This window comes from Arachis ipaensis, chromosome B2 (assembly GCF_059453495.1).
Source record: "Arachis ipaensis isolate K30076 ecotype BB chromosome B2, ASM5945349v1, whole genome shotgun sequence".
Classification (NCBI taxonomy): Eukaryota; Viridiplantae; Streptophyta; class Magnoliopsida; order Fabales; family Fabaceae; genus Arachis; species Arachis ipaensis.
The window spans coordinates 102,437,133-102,452,740 of record NC_142437.1 but is presented as its reverse complement, the minus strand read 5'-3'; the positions used below and the strand labels follow the sequence as shown (position 1 = coordinate 102,452,740).

Here is a 15,608-nt window from a genome sequence, read left to right as displayed (position 1 = left end):
GAGTGTGTTGTGAGGAGAGAGAGTGCTGAAAACTAGGGTTTTGGTTTAGTTTAGTTGGGCCAAGGGCCCACTTTGGGTCCGGTTGGCCCGGTTTGGCCCGGTCGGTCCAATCTTGGTCCGATTTCTATAAAATTGGTACCGAAATTCTCGTCTCACTCTCCTCTATCACATTTAGCCATAAAAATAACATTTTTGGCTTTCTAGAATAAATTCTCATTTATGGGTTAATTAGCCGTTAATTAACCGGGTCTTACAATATATATAAATGGTGAATGTTTAAGAACCGAAGTGTATATATATTCTAATAAATAAGCAATGCTAAATAGTAAATACTAATGCCTAGAAATTGGGATCAAGAATTGCATGTGAGGCTGCAGAGTACAGAGCAGTGAATGAAAATGGCTTCCAATTCCAAAAAATGGAGTTACTTTTTTCAATTCCAAAAAATGGAGTTACTTTTTTCAATTACTGCTTCTCTCTCTCACACTTTTCTTGCAGATAGCATCTCATAAAATTGAAGCAGGTGGTTCAAAAGTTGAATACCTTCCTGGTTTTGATGGTCCTCTCCCCTTTCAACTTGAAACTGGGTAAGCTCTATGTATATTTACCACTTTCAATTTCCATCTACTTTTCCTTTTTCTTTTTTTTTTTTTTTGGGTTGAGTGTTTTTGGTTTCAACTGTGACTGAAAATTTATGTTTTGAAGCTGATTTTGATGTTGTAGAGGAGTATAAGACACAGAAATTGTTCTTAGCTAGTCCTTAGTCAGAATACGAGATCTAAAATTTATATTTTATTTCAAAATAAAATACAGAGAAAGAGATTTAGAAATAGTCATTCTTATTTTATATTTTTATTTGATGGATCTTTCATGGTCATTTTGTTGTATTTAAACCCAAAAAAATCGTGGTCCTTGAGCTTGCATTGCAATGAGGAGAAGCTAAACACAAAGCAAGCCAAAGCCTGTGCAGCTTCCATTAGTCCCAAGAAGCGTCATGTCAACCGCACCAGAAACGACGCAGACAAGTGAGAATGAAGAAAAAGGACAGAGAAACAAGAGAACACTTAGAACTTTAACATTCAACCTATTAGAACTTTACCTTTGTTGCCACTGACGATAGCTGTTGGTGGTACTGATGCCGTTTTTCCTTATTAATTTCAGTCACATTGCATAAAGGGTTCCAATTAAACGGTTCAATTGGATTAGGGTTTAAAATTGATTTTCAGAAATATTGTTGCACATTAGTAAATAGAGAAAAATAAATTGGGACAAATCTATAAATATTTTTAAGAACTCCATCAAATGGAACTCTCCATCAGAGTTCCATCAAATACTTTGCCTTCTAACCTCTAAGATTGGTTCAGCAATGAGGAATGATTGAATAATATGCATAAGATAAATTTCAAATAATAATAATAATAATAATAATAATAATAATAATACCAACTGGTATTTTAATAATTTTTTTAAGAGGATATTCAGATTTTATTATTGATCTTAAACTAATTTTTCATATAACAGTTGGTTTTGTTAACGGACATAATTTTTTATTGTTTTTAGAATAATAATTAACGTACCAATCAAAGAAATATAAATTAATTCTATTTTTTCTCATAAAATCATAGAAAAAAGAGATATTAAGAAATTACATCAACAATTAAACTTTACTAATACATGTTATTAGATATAGTGAAAAATCAATTAAGAAGAATGAAAAATATGGAAAAAACAATTAAAGAAGAAAAACCTATATATAAACTACAAAGCTTAGATAATATTAGTTTAAAATCTAAAGTAGAAGTAGAAGTTGATGAATTAAAAGATAAATTTAGAAGTATTAATCTAGGAAAAATATCGATTAATACATTAATAAAGGAAGGAGAATTAGAAATAAATAAAATGTCTCATAAAAAAGATTATCCTAAAACAAGAAATTATTATTCTAGACCGTCACCAGTAGATGTAGGCTTAGAAGAAAGAACGCAATTAGTACAAAATAGTTTTTTTTGAATCAGATTTAGTAAAATGGAATATAGATGGATTAAGTGAACAAGCCATTTTAGATCAAATGTGTAATATGACTATGGCCGCAACTGCTTATAAGATGAGAAAAGCTTTCGATAAAGAGGCAGCAATTATGTTAACCTAAGTATTTACAAGACAATTAAAAGGATGGTGGGATAATTTTCTCAGTATCCAAGAAAAATAATTAATTATTAATAACATTAAACAAGAAGATCAGTCACAAGATGCTACATCCATATTAATATATACCATTATTAAAAACTTTGTAGGAGATCCAAGTACTTTCAAAGATAGGATAGAAACTCAATTAATGAATTTAAGATGTCCAACCATGTCTGATTATAGATGGTATAAAGATGTTTTTATGTCAAAAGTTATGATAAGAGATGATGCATATGCACCTTTTTGGAAAGAAAGATTCGTAGCAGTTTTACCAAAATTATTCTCTTAAAAAGTATTACAAAAACTACAAACACAGTTTGGAACCCAGATTCTGTAACACCCTAATTAGTCTAAGTCTTACCTCGCGTCGTAAAGCAAAGGTTAATCAAAGGTTACGACAATTCTAAAGCTTATACATATTTATATATAGAAGAAATAACATATTCTAGAAGCCCGATGAAGGATACAGCTCAAAAACAGGATTTGAAAAGCACAAAACGTACACACGATGCTACAAACTTAACGCACAAGATATATATATAATATAACAAAATATTAGAGTATAATAATATAAAGATCTAGTCACGGCTGGCGGAGTTTAAGCCGGCTAGCTATATACAGATAATACAGAAATATGAAAGTTTAAAAAACAGCTTATACAAGTTTCTCTCTCAAAATAAGCCTCTAGGTAAAAGTAAATACAAAAGTGAGAGATATAAACAAAATAATAAAAAAACTCCAAAATATATCCAAGATCCTCCATTCTATCACCATCGAAACAACTCACCGAGGTGGGTTGCGACCTGCATCTGAAAAACAATAACAGAATATGGTATGAGAATCGGAGGTTCTCAGTATGGTAACAGTGCCCAGTGATGTGAGATATAAGACTCTGGGACACTAGAGGCAATCCTAGAACTTCATATCCATCACGAGATTCACCTTAAAGCATAATTAAAACAGTAAAGCATAGCTTAAAACCTTAACATATTAAAAAGGGGTAATCTATCTTAGGGGATTTTCTAATCTAACTGTTCTCCGCTATCCCACAGCCTTCACCCACCTATCCTCCATGCGATCCCATCGCCACCGCCTTCCAAACCTCCTCAATTCCAGTAGAAAACACAATTAATTACAATGCAAGTAAAACACAAGTATAGGCATATATATCAAGTAATTCAAATAGGCAATTAGGCATGTTATACAATTAGGCAAACAATTTCAAGTCGACAAAGAATACAAACAGATAGAAGATGCATATGATGAATGCCTGTCCTACTGGCTGTGATATCACATTGTCGGTTCAACTGCCAACCTGACACATCTCCATGGAGATGTCGCCCTTCAGAATCATAATGGGAACCCCCGAGATATAGTGCTCGGAACACCATCCAGGATTTTGTGCCTGCACACTCTAGTGATCCAAAGAGATGCGAGTGGGATACTCTTGCTACGGACCTCACATCTCAACGTAAGCGGGACGAACCACTGCCCTTACGCCGCCGCCGCTACCTCGACAGGCAGGATCCAACCGCCGTCCCTGCCGGGCGCATAGCGTCTCAACAATCTCAATTTAAAAATGTTACATCAATGGTTTTGAAAAATTTATTATTTCATTATATCAATAATTCATCATTTCAAACTCCGAGTTCTCGACTCATCTCAACCACTGTCAATTCACAATTTCCTTTCCGAACTCATTAGTTCATCAGTTCTCAATTCATATATCTTTCTCCCTTCTCACTCCACCAAACCCATCCTTAGTACACTAGAAACCTAAGCCTTCATTCTCTAACTTTTCAAGGTATAACTAAATTAAATCTCCTAGGACCTTTTCCCATGTTTTGATACTCGAAAATAAGTCAAAGAGTCTTAAATAGGTGTCACAGAAATTTACAAGCGTATTGGGAAGGTGAAACAGTTAAAAACAAGAATTTAGTTGAAAAACAGGGCATGTGCGCACGCCTAGTAGGATTTTCAAAATGTGTGCGTACGCATAGAGGTGTGCGTACGCGCAAGTATAAAATTTTCCAATTCTGTTCGCTCGCACAAGGCGTGCGAACGCCCTCAACAAAATGCACTTTCTAACGTGTGCGTGCGCACAGCTTGCAAAACTTCGTTGGTTACGTGTGCACACAGGTCGTGCTAGCGCTCTCACCAGAAGCCATATCCCGGTGTGTGCGTGCGCACAAGGCTGTGCATGCGCACACAAACCAGAAATCACAAATTCTGCAGCATTCACAGAATTTAGATTTTGACACCAAACTTTGAATGATCTTAACTTCCTCTACAAAAATCCATTTCCTACAAACTTTATATCCATTTAAAGATTTTTCTATGAACTTTAATTTAAAGAAAATTTCAACAAAATTTGAAAACTGAGGCTCAAGTTATGATCCGTCAAAGTTCACCAAAAATCCATTTTAACCAAAATTCACAAAGTTCTCAATTTTCCAATATCCCAACCAAAACTAAACCACCATCTCATTGATAAACCACTATTTTATGGTTTATATTGTGCTTAATTGTATGGTTTTATCAATTCTTTATCCACTTATTCATATGATTGGCATGCATTTATATTTCCTTCCTAAAATTATTACATGATTGAATATTTGCTTTCTAAAGACCTTTAATTATGTATTTTAATTCTCCTTCATTCCATTAGATGCCGTGATCTGTGTGTTAAGTGTTTCAGGCTTTATAGGGCATGAATGACTTGGAGATTGGAAAGGAAGCTTGCAAAAATGGAAGGAACACAAGAAATTGAAGAGATGACCAGCGAGAAGTGACGTGGACGCATGGCTCACGCGACCGCACGACGTAGAGGAAATCGCAGTGACGCGGACGCATGGCTCACGCGACCGCGTGGATTGGAGCTGCACAAGTGACGCGGAGGCGTGGACGACGCGCACGCGTGGCAAGGCAAAACGCCGAATGACGCGTCCGCATGAATGACGCGATCGCGTGACATGCGCGATCTACAGAATCTGCAGAATTCGCTGGGGGCAATTTTGGGCCCTGTTTTGACCCAATTTTTGGCCCAGAAAAGCATACTAGAGCCAAGGAACATGGAGAAACAAAAAACAACATTCATTACAGACAATTCTCAGTTTTAGATCTAGTTTTAACTCCTCCTCTAGGTTTTCTCTCTACACATTCATAGTTCTTAGGATTTTATTTTTATTGCTTTTCGCATTGGGATATTGAGAAGAGTTATTACCTCAGCAAGACTTCGTCATTCTAGTTTGTTTTCTTTACCTGTCTCTTACTCTTCCATGTCCTTTGTTTATTCAGAATTACTATTGGATTATTTTTAGAGTTTATTAATATAAGAACTATTTTTATTTTTAATTGGTCTTTTTATCATTATTTATCATGTCTTTCTTTATTTCCCTTTCCTATGTCATGAATTCTACATTCACAAATGAGCGAGTAGTTCCATAACTTGGATGAGAGTTGATTGAAAGGAAGACCTTGCGTTGGAATGCTTAAAAGAAAAATTGTAATTGGGTTTATTGTTGGATTGCTCTCTAGTCACTGACACCAATCCTTCCAAGTAAGCGGATTGGGACTTGTGAATAGAAATAGCTTTCCAACTTGTTTGACTTTCCCTTACCTAGTAAGGGATAATTAAACAGAACAACTCTCAATTATCAATTAATCTTGAGAGTACTCCAACAAGAATAGGGCTTCCAACTAATCTACTCCCAGCCAAGGCTTTCATTTAAAATTACATAAACTCTCTAATTTAAATTCCTGTTATTCAACTCAACCCACTGATTAATAAAATATCACACCTTTCTGCAACTTGTTGGGAGACGACCTGGGATTCATACTCCCAGTATTTTAATTTTAATTTTGTGACAACCCTTCTAAATTGATAAGCGGGTTTTTGGTTGGTTAAGAACTGTACTTGCAATGCATCTCTTATAATAAATTCTTAACTCGCCAATTTTTGCCACATCAATTTTTGGTGCCGTTGCCGGGGAGTTGCAATAGAGTGCTAAAGTTATTAATTGGAATTTATTTATTTGCATTTTATTTTATTTTGCTACTATGAGCTTCATGTTTATTTCGTTAAATGACGCGTTCACTTCCTGATCCAAGCTTGCCAATATTCGATCTTGAGATTGAAAGAACTATTTCACGAATAAGGGAAGCTCGGCGTCGGTTAGTCCTCTCTGAGGGCGGATCTGAAACGTCACTTGAGGAAGAAACAGGCTCCCTTTCTGCTGATTTGGTTGATTTACGTGCAGGTGACATGGCAACACCTAGGAGAATTACTATTCAGGAGGCTAGAGCCCCTGATTTTTCAATGCAACCGTTTCAAGCGCATCACCCAGCGGTGGCTACAGACTTTGAAATAAAGACTGCACTGCTCAATTTGATGCCCAAGTTTCATGGCTTACCTGCTCAAGAGCCTATCAAGCACCTTAGTAACTTCCAAGCAGCCTATTCTACTGTCAGGCGTGATGGTGCAGATGAAACTTCAATTTTGTTAAAAGCCTTCCCATTCTCTCTTGAGGGAAAGGCGAGAGAGTAGTACTACACTCAACCCGCAGCAACTGTATCCGACTGGGATATACTTAGAAGAGAATTTTTGGAAAAATTCTTTCCAGCTGAAGTTACTGATAAACTGAGGAAAGACATTTCCATGATTGTTCAGGACGAATCCGAGACTCTCTATGAATACTGGAAGCGCTTCAACAATCTTCTAGAAGCATGCCCCCATCATATGATTGACAAGATAGTGTTGCTCGGCTACGTCACACAGGGCATGAGGCCTCAAGATAAGACCACATTGGAAAGTGCTAGCAATGGATCTATGAAGAAGTACAAGACCACTGATGAGGCATGGCAATTAATCAGCGACTTGGCTGAGTCTACAAAGAATTACAGGCAGAAATAAGGCCGTTCAAAAGCTGTTACAGAAGTATCCTCTAGCAGAGAGACTGCTGCTCTAACTCAGAGTATCTGTGAAATGACCAACTTACTGAAGCAGATGCAATTGAATCAACAACAAGTTCAGCAAGCTCAACCTTCTCCACCACAGCAAAGCCAACAGTTAGTCCCACAGAGAGTTTGCGGAATCTGTGCTGATTGTAGCCATTATACTGATGAATATCCGCAACTCCAGTAGGAAGATAACACCGTGGCAACCACTCATAACTTCTATGACCGCCCCCAACCAAGGGTACAATCAAGGTGGGAGTTACAGCCATGGATGGCAGGACAATTCTAACCAGAATTGGAGAGATAATTCTAACCAGAATTGGAGGGACAACAATAACAGAGGAGGCAGAGACAATCAGGGAAATCAGAGGTGGAATAATAACAACAACAGGCAGCAGAACCAGAACCAGCCTTACAGAGTACCTCACCTGAGGCAATCCCAAGGACCACAGAATAACCAACAGCAGACCTCTCAGATCACTTACCCCTCTTCATCTTCTAATGATGAGTTACTACAATCTATTGATAGGAGACAACAAGCCATGAAAAATAACCTTAATTCTACTCTAAATGGTCTGAACTCTACCTTGCAAGCTCTTATCTCACAGATTAGATCAATGAATAACTCCAATAACCAGCCTTTGAGCTCCAGTGGAATCCCCTCTCAACCATTACCTAATCCAAAGGGTGGCATCAATGCCATCACCCTAAGGTCCAGAACCACACTACAGGAGAGGAATCAGTAGGAGCCAAACCCACCAGAACACGCCTCAGCTGAAAAGGTGGTGGAAGTAGAAAATGCTGAAGAGGAAGAGGACATACAGGACATGGTTGATGAAGAAGAAGTTCAACCACGGGAAGAAGCACCAGAGGACGCTGAAGCTGTGAAGGACGCCATTCCTATTCCATTTCCACAAATTGCAAGGAAGGCCAGGAAGCAGTTGGAACCCGATCCCAAAATGGTAGAGATATTCAAAAAGGTTGAGGTAACTGTTCCCCTTTTTGATGTTATTCAGCAGGTACCTAAGTATGCAATGTTTCTAAAAGATTTATGTATACATAAAGACAAAATTAATCAATTAGAAACTATTCCTTTAGGTAGTTCTATATCTGCTTTAATGGGAGGTATACCTGAAAAGTGTAGTGATCCAGGTCCATGTATGGTTAATTGTATTATTGGTGGTGTGATATTTTCTGACTGCATGTGTGATTTAGGAGCATGTGTTAGTATAATGCCTTTGTCTATATATGATACCTTGAGGCTCCCTCCCTTAAAAAGGTCGGCAGCTCATTTTGTGTTAGCAGATAAAAGCATTATTACGGTGGTTGGAATAGCTGAAGATGTATTAGTGGGCATTAAGGGGCTCATATTTCCCATTGATTTTTATATCCGGAGATGCCCCAAAATGACTCAGAGAAGCCGTCATCAATCCTACTAGGAAGACCATTCCTGAAGACCTCAAAGTTTAAATTAGATGCTTTTTTAAGAACATACTCTTTTGAAATAGATGGCCGAGTAGTAAGCTTCAATCTGAATGGAGTTATGAAGCACCCTCCAGAAAATCATTCTATCCTTCAGTGTGACATCATAGATGAAACCGTGGTTGAAGTTCATCAGGAGGAGTTCGAAGAAAAGAACATAGGACAAGGTCCGAGTGTGGGGACACTCCCTGAGGACAATGAAAGTACTTTACCATTGCCACCAGCTCCAGACAATCCAGAGCCTAACCATGAGTAGAAGTTAGAATTGAAACCCCTTCCTCCACACCTCAAATATGCTTATCTTGAGGACAAGCAGATGTTTCCAGTTATCATTGCACGGGAACTCACTTATCAACAAGAAGAGCAGTTACTTAGTGTGCTGAGGAGGCACAAGAAGGCAATTGGTTGGAGTTTGGCAGACATAGTAGGCATCAACCCTCAAGTCTGTGAGCACAGAATATTTTTAGAAGAGGGAGCAAGACCTGTCCGTCAACCCCAAAGAAGACTAACCCCACTATCTTAGAGGTTGTCAAAAAGGAAGTGACAAGACTACTAGAGGCAGATATCATTTACCCTATCTCAGACAGTGAATGGGTGAGCCCAGTACAAGTGGTACCCAAGAAGTCTGGAATCACTACAGTGAAGAATGAGCATGGAGAGCTTATGGAAACCAGAGTACAGAACGCCTGGAGAGTCTGCATTGACTACAGACGCCTAAACCATGCCACTCGTGAGGATCACTACCCTCTTCCATTCATTGATCAAATACTGGACCGCCTGTCAGGTAAATCACATTATTGTTTCTTAGATGGTTACACATGTTATTTCCAGATTCATATAGCTCCTGAAGATCAGGAAAAGACTACTTTTACATGTCCTTTTGGGAATTATGCTTATAAGAGAATGCTTTTTGGCTTGTGCAATGCACCAGCTACTTTCCAAAGGTGCATGATGAGTCTTTTCTCTGACCTTATTGAGGACCGTATGGAGGTTTTTATGGATGATTTTAGCGTTTATGGTGATTCTTTTGGCCTTTACTTGGATAGTTTATCTAGAGTATTAGATAGATGTGTCAGTACAAACCTTGTATTAAATTTCGAAAAATCTCACTTTATGGTTAAACAAGGGATTGTACTAGGACATATTGTGTCTAATACTGGCATTTCTGTCGATCCAGCAAAGGTGGATGTTATTTCTAGTTTGCCTTACCCCTCCTTTGTGAGGGAAGTCCGTTCATTCCTTGGCCATGCAGGTTTTTACCGGAGATTCATTAAGGACTTTAGTAAGGTAGCACTTCCCTTATCCAGACTACTGCAGAAAGATATTGAGTTCAAGTTCAGTGAGGATTGCAAACAAGCGTTTGATAAGCTGAAGACCGCCCTGACTCAAGCTCCAATTGTGAGAGGACCAGACTGGAGCCAGCCATTTGAAATCATGTGCGATGCTTCCAACCATGCAGTAGGAGCAGCACTGGCTCAACATGAAGGTAATGACCCCTTTGTAATTGCTTATGCGTCTAAAACTTTAGATGCCGCTTAATCTAATTATACTACTACTGAGAAAGAGCTTCTTGCTATTTTTTGTGCTCTGGATAATTTTCGAGCCTATTTACTTGGTACGAAAGTAGTAGTGTACTCAGACCACGCAGCTTTAAAGTATTTATTAGCTAAAAAGGAATCCAAACCAAGGCTTATACGTTGGATACTGCTATTACAAGAATTTGATTTAGAAATTAAGGATAGGAGTGGTAACCAAAATTTAGTGGCAGACCATTTGAGTCGCATAGAGCACATTAAGCATGACTCTACTCCTATAGCTGATAATTTCCCATTTGATAACCTGCAAACAGTATCTGAGGTAGTCCTTTGGTATGCACCTGTAGCTAATTATCTAGTTAGCCGCACCTTTCCTCCAAACTTTACTAAGCATCAAAGAGACAAGCTGAAAAGCGAGTCTAAATATTATATATGGGATGACCAATATTTATGGAGATGTGGCGCTGACCAGGTAATTAGACGGTGTGTGCCTCAATCAGAATTCCAGTCCATCTTAGAGGCCTGCCACTCATCTGAGAGTGGAGGACATTTTGGCTTTCAAAGAACAGCTAGAAAAATCTTAGACTGTGGATTCTGGTGGCCTACTCTTTTTAGAGACGCTGCTGAATTTTGTAAATCTTGTTTCCCATGCCAAAAATTTGGTAATATATCCAAGAGGGATGAGATGCCTCAACAGATTATGCTTTTCTGTGAAATTTTCGATGTTTGGGGCATTGACTTCATGGGTCCATTCCCAAATTCTAATGGTTATTTTTATATATTGTTAGCCGTGGATTACGTCTCCAAAGGGGTGGAAGCAATTCCTACCCGCACTGATGATGCTAACACTGTTGTTTCCTTTGTTAGAAACCATATCATTTGTCGCTTTGGATCACCACGAGCAATCGTGAGCGATCAAGGCACCCATTTTTGTAACAGGAGACTAACAGGATTAATGAAGAAGCATGGGATAATTCACAAAGTTGCAACAGCCTACCATCCTCAGACTAATGGGCAAGCCGAGGTGTCAAACAGAGAGATAAAGCGTATATTGCAGAAGATAGTCAAACCTCATAGGAGAGACTGGAGCACCAGGCTCCAAGATGCACTTTAGGCATACAGAACAGCATACAAGACACCCATTGGGATGAGTTCTTTCCGCTTAGTTTATGGAAAAGCCTGTCATCTCCCAGTTGAAGTAGAGCACAAAGCCTCTTGGGAAGTAAAGGAATGGAATATGGGATTTGAAACAGCCGGAGCTGAGAGGAAGTTGCAACTACAAGAATTAGAAAGCCTTCGCCTGGAAGCTTATGAGAACTCAAGGCTGTACAAGGAGAAGATGAAGGCTATACATGATAAGCACATCAAGAGGAGAGAGTTCCAACCTGGGGACTAAGTCTTCCTTTATAAATCTCGACTGAGGCTCATGCCAGGCAAGTTGAGATCAAGATGGGAAGGTCCATACAGAGTAGAGAAGGCTGAGCCGTACGGAGTTTTTCACCTAAGTCATCCTTCAAGCTCTGAACTCATCAAAGTTAATGGACATCGTTTAAAGCTGTACTATGGTGAGAAGTTGAAGAAAAACAAGGAGCTCGAGATCTTCCTCTTGGAAGATCCACACATAGCCGAAGACTGAGCTAGTGGAGCGTCCAACTTACGGACGTTAAAGCAAAGTGCTAGGTGGGAGACAACCCACCATGGTATGATCGTTCTTTTCTTTATTCGTAGTTTTCTTTTTCCATAACTCTTCTCCTTATTCGCACATATAGCTTGCATCTGCATTTGCATATTTTTATTTTTTTTTTTAAAAAAAAGAAGAAAATTTCACGCGACGCGACCGCATCAATGACGCGTCCGCATCGCAGGTGGCTCAGAAAGAATAAGAAAGCGAACAGAAAGTCACGCAGTAGCGTGGCTGGAGGCATGCCTTTGGCACAAATCACCCCACGCGACCGCGTCGCTGACGCGTCCGCGTCATGTGGGAACATTGACCTCCCACGTGACCACGTCACCCACGCGGCCGCGTGACCTGAAAATCGACGTGAAAAGGGTGCATAGCCGAAAGTTATGCTGGAGTGGTGCTGGACTAGCGCTAGACGCACAGCCCTTACCACGCGAACGCGTGCCCCACGCGTCCGCGTCATATCCCAATATTGGCCACTCACGCAATCGCATGACCCACGCGATCGCGTCACCCAGAATTTGGCAAAATAAGATTTTGAACAGAGAGTTGTGCGAGCGCGAGGCTGCCCTCGCACCAGTAGCATAAAACGTGTTACGCGACCGTGTGACTGACGCGACTGCGTCAATCCGAATAAGCGCATTTCGCGCGAACGCGTCACCCACGCGTCCGCGTCGCTTGCGCCGCACAGTTTACCTTAAATTGCCAAAATATCTTATCTTTCTTTTCCCCAAATCCTATTTTCTCTTTTCCTTCCTTATTTCTTTCTTCTTCCTTCTTCCTTCTTTCTCACTTTCTACTTTCTCACCACCATTAACAAGGTTTTTCTTTTCTTCTTCCTTCCTTACTTTTCCATTATCTTTCTTATTTTTATGTTTTCTTCTTTTCTTTTCTTTTTACTTTTATTATCCATATTTTCTTTTTCTTTCTTTTTTTTTCTTTTAATTGGTGTTAGAAATTTAATTGAGTCATTATTTCTCATTATATGCTTGTGGATTGTTGCAAAATTGTTTGACAATTATATATTACTTTTTAAAGGGTTGCTTGCATGTTCAAATTATTATTTTCACTAGTTTATTCATCATGCATTCTACGTGTTTGTGAAAAAGCCCATATGGCATTATGCATTTTCCACATTATTCTATTCTACTATTCAATGCTTGCTTTTCATAAATCCCATTTACTATTTTATTAATTTAATTTAATTGTCAATACAAACGTGATGGTTAGTTTGTTACGAGTGATAACATATTTAACAAATTAAATGCTTGATCTATGCTACTCATGCCTTTGCCTGCATGCCAATAAACACCTTGCATTTAATTGTCATCAAATGCACTTTCTATATTTCCATTGGTGAACTTTTCACATGTAGTCATGACCATGTGTTAACGACATCCTCTTTATCGTGCATTGATTATCACTTATACCATTCTCTTTCTCGCTCTATCCCTTTGAATTCATGTTACTTTCTTTTTTCCTTTTCATGATGGCCACCAAGAAAGGAAAAGAGAAAGCTACTCCCAAACCACCAGCAAGAAGAGGAACAAAAAGAGCATTAGTGGCAGAGCCTTCTTCAACTGCAGTCAAGCCCTCAACAAAAAGAATTAAGAGGATTACAAAGGTTGATGAAAAAGAGAAAGCCTTCCCAGCAAAGGACACTGCACGATTTCCCAATCGCTACTGTGAGCAGATGTTCCCTATCCTGGCAGAACAGAGCTACAACAACAAATACCTTCTTATCCTCCCGCCCAATATTGCTACCTTTGTTGAGCCGCAAATTGAACGAAGACAATGGGGTTTCCTCTAGAGACAGCCTTAATCTTTCTTGGGTAGTTGAGTTCTACTCTAATTTCCACCTGCCAACCCTGCAGTCTGTCTATGTACGTCAAAAGCAAGTCCCTATTACAGAAGAGGCCATTCAACAAGATCTAGATCTTCCCCCTGCTCTAGAAGGATTGGACGCCTTTCAAGAAGCCTTACTCAAACGCCAGATGTACCAATTTGACTGGGACGCCGTTCTCAGAGTTATCGCACTACCTGGCAGCAGATGGATCTATGGATACCACCGTTCCCGTCCTAAGGGAATATCGGCTTCGGTCTTGGAGGCTCGCGTATGGGCACAGATCATGTCCCATTACGTCTTTTCGAGCACTCACGAATCCTCCTTCACTGCAGACATGGCCGTTCTACTATGGTGCATCCTTACAGACCAGCCTCTGAACCTTCCAAGACACATCCGGAATGCCATGGGACACGTACAGATTGCGGGCAACTTACCTTTTCCCGCCTTGGTCTCAGATCTCGTCTCAGCAGCCGGAGTCTCCTACAGAGCTGGGGACACAAAAGCCATGCTTCCACGGGATGATCAATACGTCCCTAACGGGAAATATATTAGACTCCCAGCAGCCACTACTAGCCAGCCTACTGAACCGGCTACAGACATCCCTCCATCAGCAGCACAAGCACCTACAACAAACCAACTGCTCCATCAGATACTTGAAAAGTTGGATCGACAGGAACACAAAGCTAAGATTAGAGAGCGCCGTAATAAGCGCCGATTCACATACCTTAAGGAGCTGATTATGGGAAAATTCAAGGACTCAGACACCTCGGACTCCACTTCCTTTACCAGCACAGGGAGCCATGACGGTCCCAACTGTGGAGATACTGCTACCAGCCCACCCTTGTTCCTTACAGATGGCACCGAAGACGGTGCAAAGCCTTAAGTGTAGGGAGGTCGGTCAGTACCTGACTTCCAGAGGTAATTTCTCTTCCCTAACACCAATAAATTAGGATATTTAGTTAGTTTTGCTTTTGTAGAATAGGATAAATTACATAGTAATAGATTAGTTGCATGCATGTTCTACTTGATTGAAAAGACAATAAGTTTCTTCTAAGAGCCTATCTTTAGAACAAAATTTCACTAATTTTAATCAAAACTTTTATGTTAAAATTTGCTTGAAGTTGTATTTGGAACATGATTTTTGGGCTAAAGAACACACAACCTGTGAGATTTGAGCCCAAATGCATGGTTGCATTATTTAACCATAATTATTTTATTCTTGTGTGTTTACTTCTATATGATTGTAATCTACATTTTGTTTCATCCTATATATCCAATGTTTAATATATTTATATGTTTGCATATGATTGAGGCCATTACTTGTTTAAACTCACTTATCCAAATTAAGCCTACCCTTTCAATTACCTTTGTTAACCACTTTGAGCCTTTAAATCCCATTTGTTCTGTATTTTACCACATTACTAGCCTTAAGCGGAAAAAACAATTTTATACTCCAATTGAATCTTTGGTTAGCTTAAGATAAAATTGTGTGTGTTAATTAAGTATGGAAAATTGTGGGAATAAAAGATAATAAGGGAATGTGTGATGATAATATAATGGGAATTTGGGTACCTACTCATGTGAAACTATAAGAATAAAAAAAATCTATGTGCATTGATTAGCTATGTTTATTTTTTTATGTTTATGTTGAAAAAAAATCCAAAATATTCAATAAATAAATAAGGGGACAAAATTACCCCAATGCTAAGTCAAGAATTCAAATATCAATGCATGTATGATAAAATTAAAATAAAAAGTTGATACATGAGTATGGAATGTGAAAGAGAAATTTTGGGTAGCTAGTTGTGAATTTTAAGTTATATAGAATATATATATGTTGGGTTAAAGCTTGGGTTAATTAAAGATTCAATTATAAGCTTACTTAGCCATATATGTATCCTTACCCTTACCTTGGCCCCAG

The 15,608-nt window shown here is 38.9% G+C and overlaps 1 long non-coding RNA gene across 1 annotated transcript; it reads left to right on the top strand.

The window, feature by feature from the left end:
* The first annotated feature begins 305 nt into the window (after positions 1-305).
* Positions 306-5,541, top strand: LOC148575054 (uncharacterized). The gene is made up of 2 exons (XR_015904802.1): positions 306-587; positions 918-5,541. It is a non-coding gene; the product is annotated as an uncharacterized LOC148575054 (long non-coding RNA).
* Positions 5,542-15,608: the final 10,067 nt, after the last annotated feature.